Here is a 6,964-nt window from a genome sequence, read left to right as displayed (position 1 = left end):
AGAAAAGACTTCTTCCTTCTAAAAGAACCATGATTTTATTCAGATATCTGTCCCTCTCTAGTTCTAGAAGTCAACGCAGAGCTGTCTGAGCCAGTGCTACCCAATAGAAACAGAAGACCATTGCCATGTATCATTTTAAATTTTCCAGTAGCCACATTTAAAAAGTAAAAATAAACAGGTGGATCTAGACTTGAATCACTATATTGTACACCTGAAACTAATCTGACACCATATGCTAACTAGGTTGGAATTAAAATTTTTGAAAATTTAGTCAATGGAGTCCCACATTTGAATAAATGAAGAAATGACTAAATAATAGGTGGAGTTAATTTTAATAATTTTTTAACCAGATAGACCCAAAATGTTATTTCACTATGTAATCAGTATAAAAAACATTCAAGAGATAGTTTACTTGTGAGAGAGAGACAGAGACAGAAGTGTTTGGAATCTCATGACTATTTTACACTTAGAGCATATCTCAATTCAAACCAGACACATTTCAGGTGCCCAGTAGCCACATGTTGCCAGTAGCTCCCATACCAGGCAAGGCAGGTTTGAGCCCTTCGACGTGTCATTCCCAAGGCAATAATATTGGTCCAGGAGTGTAGGCTCGAGACCTCAGCTGGGCCCAGGAGACTGAAGCAGAAGATTTACAGTCACTATTCAGGAGACTTGTCTGCCTGGTGGGAGTGACCAGGGAAGTCTGTAGCTCTGATGGCCTGTCAGCCTTAGTGGGAGCCGTGTTGGCACATGAAGGGGAAGTGGCACGACTGGTGTTAGGATGGCACCAACATCAAGGATGGTAGGAGTGGGCAGACAGAAAACACCTTGTGTCCTTAATGACATCAGTGAGCCACTGATCACGCAGGGCCCAGAGCTCAGCCTACTTCCGGTTATGAAAAATAATACATTTCTCTTTTGTGTAAGCCAGACCAAGTCAGTTTTCTGTAGCCACCAAGAACACCCCAACATCAGAGCCAAGCCTTGATCCAGGTCTGCAGGCTTCCCCAGGCCCAGGCTCCACTACCAAGATGCTCCTCAAGAAAGATTTTTAGCTAATTCTTTCAGATATCTCTTAGATCTTCCAGGCACCGGGGTGGCCACTGCCAGTGGATTCGAGGTAAAGATCCCCAGAGATGGTGGTGGTTGTGCAGGCCTCACGCACCAGGCAGGTCAGTTCAGCGACAGGCCTCATCTGGGGCACAGACGTCCCTTCCCGGGGCAGCTGCTGCTGTCCTGCGCTCTCCAGCTGTCCACCTGCCAGGCCAGGCATTTGTCACAGCCCTTCATCACCTCTCCTGGAACCCGTAGACCTTGGGTCTGGCCCAAAGCTAGACAAGCAAGAGCTTTTGCCAGGAGGCAGCTGGGAAGCCACTCTTTCCACTGCGATATGGCAGCTTTTCCTGGCAGGGGGCTGAAGATAGGATCCGGTGTCCTAGGGCAACTGCTGGTGCGAGGAATCGGGAGGAATGGTCAGAAAGACTGACGGGAGCACTAACAACCACAGGGCCATAAAGCGAAGAGGAGCACCAACCAGGAAAATGGCCGGGAAAACGCCCCCGGGAAATGAAAACGCTCGTGAGCTCACGTCAGCGTGCGTCGCTGGTAGGCGGCAGCAGCGTGTGACTGAGCGCTCCGGGGCCGACTTCCGGTTCGCTCCCAGCGCACACGTCCCACAAGGAGGGAAGGCAGGGCTACCCGTACCCAGGCCACCCTCCCACCCGCCCGGAGGATGCCCGCGGCGCACCGTGGGCGGAGAAGCAGCGGCGCGGGTGGTGGGGAGAGTGGAGCTCCAGGGCCAGAGACGTGCCGCGCAACACCGCGCAGCACAGCGCAGCGGGACCAGGCCACGCGGCCTCGGCCAGGCTCCGTTTTCTCTCAGAAATGAGCCTTTGGTATCCCTCTCACAGCTTTGGAAGGCTTACGTTCCAAACGGCATGTGAACCCCCTTGTAAGCTAAGCGCTGTAAATGTTCACTGTTAGGATTTCTCTTACAAAAGAAAAACTCCGATAATGTTTTTAAAAGGTTTTATCCATTTGTCAGAGAGAGAGAGAGAGCACAAGCAGGGGGAGCGGCAGGGAGAGGAAAAAGGAAGCTCCCCACTGAGCAAAGAGCCCGATGCGAGACTCGATCCCAGGACCCTGGGATCATGACCTGAGCCGAAGGCAGATGTTTAACCAACTGAGCCCCCCAGGATCCCCCGTAGCACTTATTCTTATCATTTACTGCTCTCTGTGCCTCTGGTTCCTGATTTACAAAATGCGACCTCAAATACTTGTCCTGCACACTGCTGGGGCCTGGAGTGAAGGCCAGATGAGGTTGCAGATCCAAAAGGCTTCCTAAGATGTAACGCTTATAGCCAGGGGTGTCACCCCCAAACATCTACAGCATCTGATTGCAAAGAGCTTGCCCGAGTAGAGGATCCAACTCCTGTTTTGTGAAACATTTCAAATATCGAAAAGTGCCAAAAATAAGCTGATACCCATATTACCATCTGTTAAATCTGGGTGATAGTCATATGCGTGTCATTATTTTCTGTACTTTTCAATGTTTGAAACATTTCATAAAACATTTTCAATGATAACTTTTTAAAAGACCTACGTCAAGTATCAACATCTCTTGCATACATTTTTGCCTCCAAACCCTCCATACACTCGATCCCCGATGCTATTTCTCTGTATCTCTGGGACACTTGGAGGTGACTTCTGCTAAACTATTTATCATATTTCATTGTAACTTTTTCTCACCCTTAGTTTTGAGCTCTCTGAGGGCAGGAGCCTTCTCTCTGCCCCCTCATCAAGCCTCACACCTGGCTTACTGTTGGTTTAATAAATGTTTCGTAAATGTTAACTATTAAGTAAATTCATATGAACAGAAGACTCTGGTTTCTCTCTAAGCCTTCACCAACAACCAGAACCTCCCCTCCACTCCAAGACGGGCTCCTGTCAGTCTTTCTTTTTTGTGCTAGACATAACTTCCTCTGAATGTTGTAATTCTATGTTTGTAAGAAAAATCTGACAGCCACAGATCAGAGCAGAACTGTGCTTTGCTATATATTACTATAGACTGAGTGGTTGTGTTCCCTCCAAAATACATATCTTGGAACCTCATCTCCAACGTGATGACATTTAGGGGTGGGCCTTTGGGAGGCTATTAGGCATGAAGGAACAGCCCGTGAATGGTATCAGTGCCCTTGTAAAAGAGATCCCAGAGAGCTCCTTCGCCCCTTCGGCCTTGTGAAGACATAGCAATGTGACATAACCAGAAAGAAGGCTCTCACCAGACACCAAACCTGCCAGCATCTTGATCTTGGACTTCGCAGCCTCCAGAATTGTGAGAAACAATGTTTATAAGCCGTCCAGTCTGTGGTATTCCATTATAGATAGCAGCTCAAGTAGACTAAGACACATATACTAAAAATGCAAAAGAAAAGACAATTAGAACATCACTCTTTCTCTAGATATTCAAGACTTTTTTAAAATTTTTATTTATTTATTTGAGATAGAATGAGAGAGAGAGAGAGCACAACCAGGAGGAGTGGCAGGCAGAGGCAGAGGGAGAAGCAGACTCCCCACTGAACAGGGAGCCCGATGCGGGGCCACAACCCGAGCCGAAGGCAGACACTTAACTGACTGAGTCACCCAGGCACCCTAGATATTCAAGACTTTAAATACACATTTGAAAAATATGGGAACTTTCTAATATTGATAATCCAACAAATCAGTCCCATGGCACGGTTCCTCTGCTGAGAGGACAAAGGTCTATAGACTTGGAGAAGATTTATATTGTTTAGTCCATGAGAACAAACTCCTTTTGTTAAGATCTTTGTCCTTTTTCTTATTATGGTTACAATATCCAAAGAATATGACTGAAATAAGAGAGTAGAGTCTGTCTACCACCATCCTACAGAGTACTGAGCTTTTTTGATCACTGAACCTGCCCTTCCTAATGCACATTTAGCTGAATACGTGTTCTCAGTTTTTCATTATAAAACAAAGGCAATAGTCTTTAAGGTTAAAATTAATGTTAAAAACTCCACAATTAGCTCTCTCACACTTCCTGAAATGTCCCTACTTTTATTTAACCGATCTATTCAAATTACATTATCCTGGACCAAAGCTGGTATATCTGGTTATGGGTGCAACTGTTTCATTTGATGTCCTTGCTTACCTTTCCGGTCCCATCTGGGGCCGCTCCCTAGCCACACCCTGCAAGGCAGTCCTGCTGAGTAAGTCATTCTCTTTCTGATCTTGCCTTTACATGTATTGTTCCTTTGGCCTAGATTAGAACATCTCCACTCATCCCCCAAGACTCAGGTCCATTGTACCTCCTCTGGGGGGTTTCTCTGAGCACTCTTTACTCCATTAGTCATTGTACATACTTTCATTTCAATATTCACATCTTTGGGGGCACCTGGGTGGCTCAGTTGGCTAAGCTTCTGACTCTTGATTTCAGCTCAGGTCCTGATCTCAGGGTTGTGAGATCAAGCTCCACACTGGGCGTGGAGCCTGCTTAAGATTCTCCCTCTCCCTTTCCCTCTGCCCCTCCCACCTGTCTCCCTCTCTAAAAAACAAACAAACAAACAAACAAACAAACATATAAACAAAACCCTCACATCTTTGGTATTAGCTGTTTCCATGCCTTGTCTCCTCTCATACCCTGAAAGCCCCTAGCAGTCTAAAACTGTACTGTACTCATCTTTGTGGTTCTAGTGCTGAGTGCGGCACCATGACACTGAATCAATGTTTAGCAAGGAGTAGCTGAGACTGAACAAATGAATGACGCAATGAATGTATATTCATTGCAACAAAGCTGTATTTTTTTTTTTAAAGATTTTATTTACTTGACAGAGAGAGACAGCCAGCGAGAGAGGGAACACAAGCAGGGGGAGTGGGAGAGGAAGAAGCAGGCTCCCAGTGGAGCAGGGAGCCTGATGTGGGGCTCGATCCCAGGACTCCGGGATCACGCCCTGAGCCAAAGGCAGACGCTTAACGACTGAGCCACCCAGGTGCCCCAACAGAGCTGTATTTTAAGTCACTGCTCATGTGACACTAGGAACCTACAGCTAAATGGTTAAGTAAAATGCAGACACTCAAAGAAGAAGAATTTAACCAAGTACCCATTAAGTTCGCTGGTTATGTCTGTCCAACAGAGGTGAGTCAACACGCTGGGGCTCTTGGCCCTGGTAAGTCCCTGGCATCGTGTGCTTCTGGAGTTTGGAGCAAGCTCGGTGCACAAAGGTAGTAATTTTTACAATGATGCAGGACTTTCTTTCTTTCTTTCTTTCTTTTTAAGATTTTATTCATTTATTTGACAGAGAGAGAGCACGCATGAGCACAAGCAGGGGGAGGGGCAGAGGGAGAGGGAGAAGGAGGTTCCCCACTGAGCAGGGAGCCCGATGTGGACTCGATCCCAGAACTCTGGGATCATGACCTGAACCGAGGGCAGACACTTAACCAACTGAGCCACTCAGGCGCCCTGATGGAGGACTTTCTTGATTGAAAGCCTGCTTGCTCATCATGCCTTGTTTGAATCCTACTATTCTGTTCCCAAACTGCACCGTCCCACAAGCTTTCCAGATATTGAAAGCCAGTGTGTATATTAAGTTGAGCAGAGGGGAAAACAGCAACACCCAGGGAGCCAGAGAAAGTGGTAGGTTACACAATGAGGAGGTATTGCAAGATTAGCTACACCTGGAATTCTACGGGATCCCACAGGTTTCAACCACCGGCTTTCAGACAGTAGTCCAATTAGAAGAACTGTCTAATACTCCACTTTATAAGCATGCATTCCTTGAAATTATCCTACAATCAATGTAGTGGTATTCTTTGCTTATAAAGACATCATTATATCTAAAAATATCCTTATGCAACTATTGCATTAAACATGCACACAAACTAACTGGGAGACTTGTAATAGTGCAAAATGATGAGGAAAGAGCCTCTTCTCAATGATTTTTTAAACCTGGCACGATTCAGAGCAGGGAGAGGCTTGGGAGTATGTAGAACTGACCCTGGAACATGCTTTGTGACTATAGGCAAGCTGCTAGGTTTCTAGGTCTGATCTCTAAGACAGATGATCTGTTAAGAAAGTCACCGTATTCATTGATGCCTGGCTGGCTCAGTTGGTGGAGCACGTGACTCTTGATCTTGGGGCTGTGAGTTCAAGCTCCACGTTGGGTGTAGAGATTACTTTAAAAAAAAATTAATCTTAAAAAAAAAAGAGGGGCACCTGGCTGTCTCCATTGGAAGAACATTTGACTCTTGATCTCAGGGTTGTGAGTTTGAGCCCCATGTTGGGAGTAGGGATTACTTGAGGTGCTGGAAGTTCCAGCAGGAGCCCAGGGATAAAGACCCTGAGCCTTTGGAACCAGGCATCCCCAATTGGCCTGTTGCCAGAATCCACTTTCTACCTCAGTGCAGGACCCTTGACGGTCTAAATGCTGTTGGTCCCACCCCTAGTCCCCTCTGCTTGGCTTCCTCTCACTCACCTTCCAACGTATCCACACGCCATCAACCTCTCGGCAATTTCCCCAGATATGTGTAACAGACCAGATGAATGCAAACCGAAGCATTACATGTGCACTTTGCACCCTGCTCTCGTACACAAACTCAAACTGCCACAAAGCAGCCAGAGCTCAGGGAACCTGACTCCACCCTGGGAACCAAGACCAGGCCAGGGACACCTCAGGAGGTCGCTCTTCCGGGAATCACTGCAGCTATCCCGGTTCCCTCGAGGTAATAGGAAATCACATTATACAATGTGATTTTTTTTAAAGCATTATATCATAGCTTATATTTTTATATATTTGGTGGAAATATTGCTGTTTGCTACCACTATATAGCACTTTAAAAATATTTTTCATGCTTTCTTTTATTACTTTATCCTGAGGTGAATGCTATGAAACTGGTTTTTAAAAATCAGAAAGTATCATTGTTTTAAAAGTTTAAAAAAAAAAAAAAA

General features: G+C 45.9%; 1 long non-coding RNA gene across 6 annotated transcripts in view; it reads right to left on the bottom strand.

The window, feature by feature from the left end:
• Window positions 1–316: 316 nt before the first annotated feature.
• LOC103657394 overlaps window positions 317–6,964 on the bottom strand; it is a 44,412-nt gene continuing 37,764 nt past the window's right edge. For 5 of the 6 annotated variants that reach the window (XR_005838350.1, XR_005838351.1, XR_005838348.1 and 2 more), the window contains 2 exons: window positions 3,282–3,414; window positions 317–1,444 (listed from right to left, as the gene is read on the bottom strand). This is a non-coding gene — a long non-coding RNA (uncharacterized LOC103657394). Of the gene's footprint in view, window positions 1,448–3,281; window positions 3,415–6,964 lie in introns of all 6 variants that reach the window. The other variant, XR_566823.2, reaches the window with a different exon arrangement.

This window comes from Ursus maritimus, unplaced genomic scaffold, assembly GCF_017311325.1.
Source record: "Ursus maritimus isolate PB19 unplaced genomic scaffold, ASM1731132v1 scaffold_29, whole genome shotgun sequence".
Taxonomy (NCBI): domain Eukaryota; kingdom Metazoa; phylum Chordata; class Mammalia; order Carnivora; family Ursidae; genus Ursus; species Ursus maritimus.
Note: the sequence above shows the minus strand (reverse complement) of the source record. Positions and strands in the feature narration are given on the sequence as shown.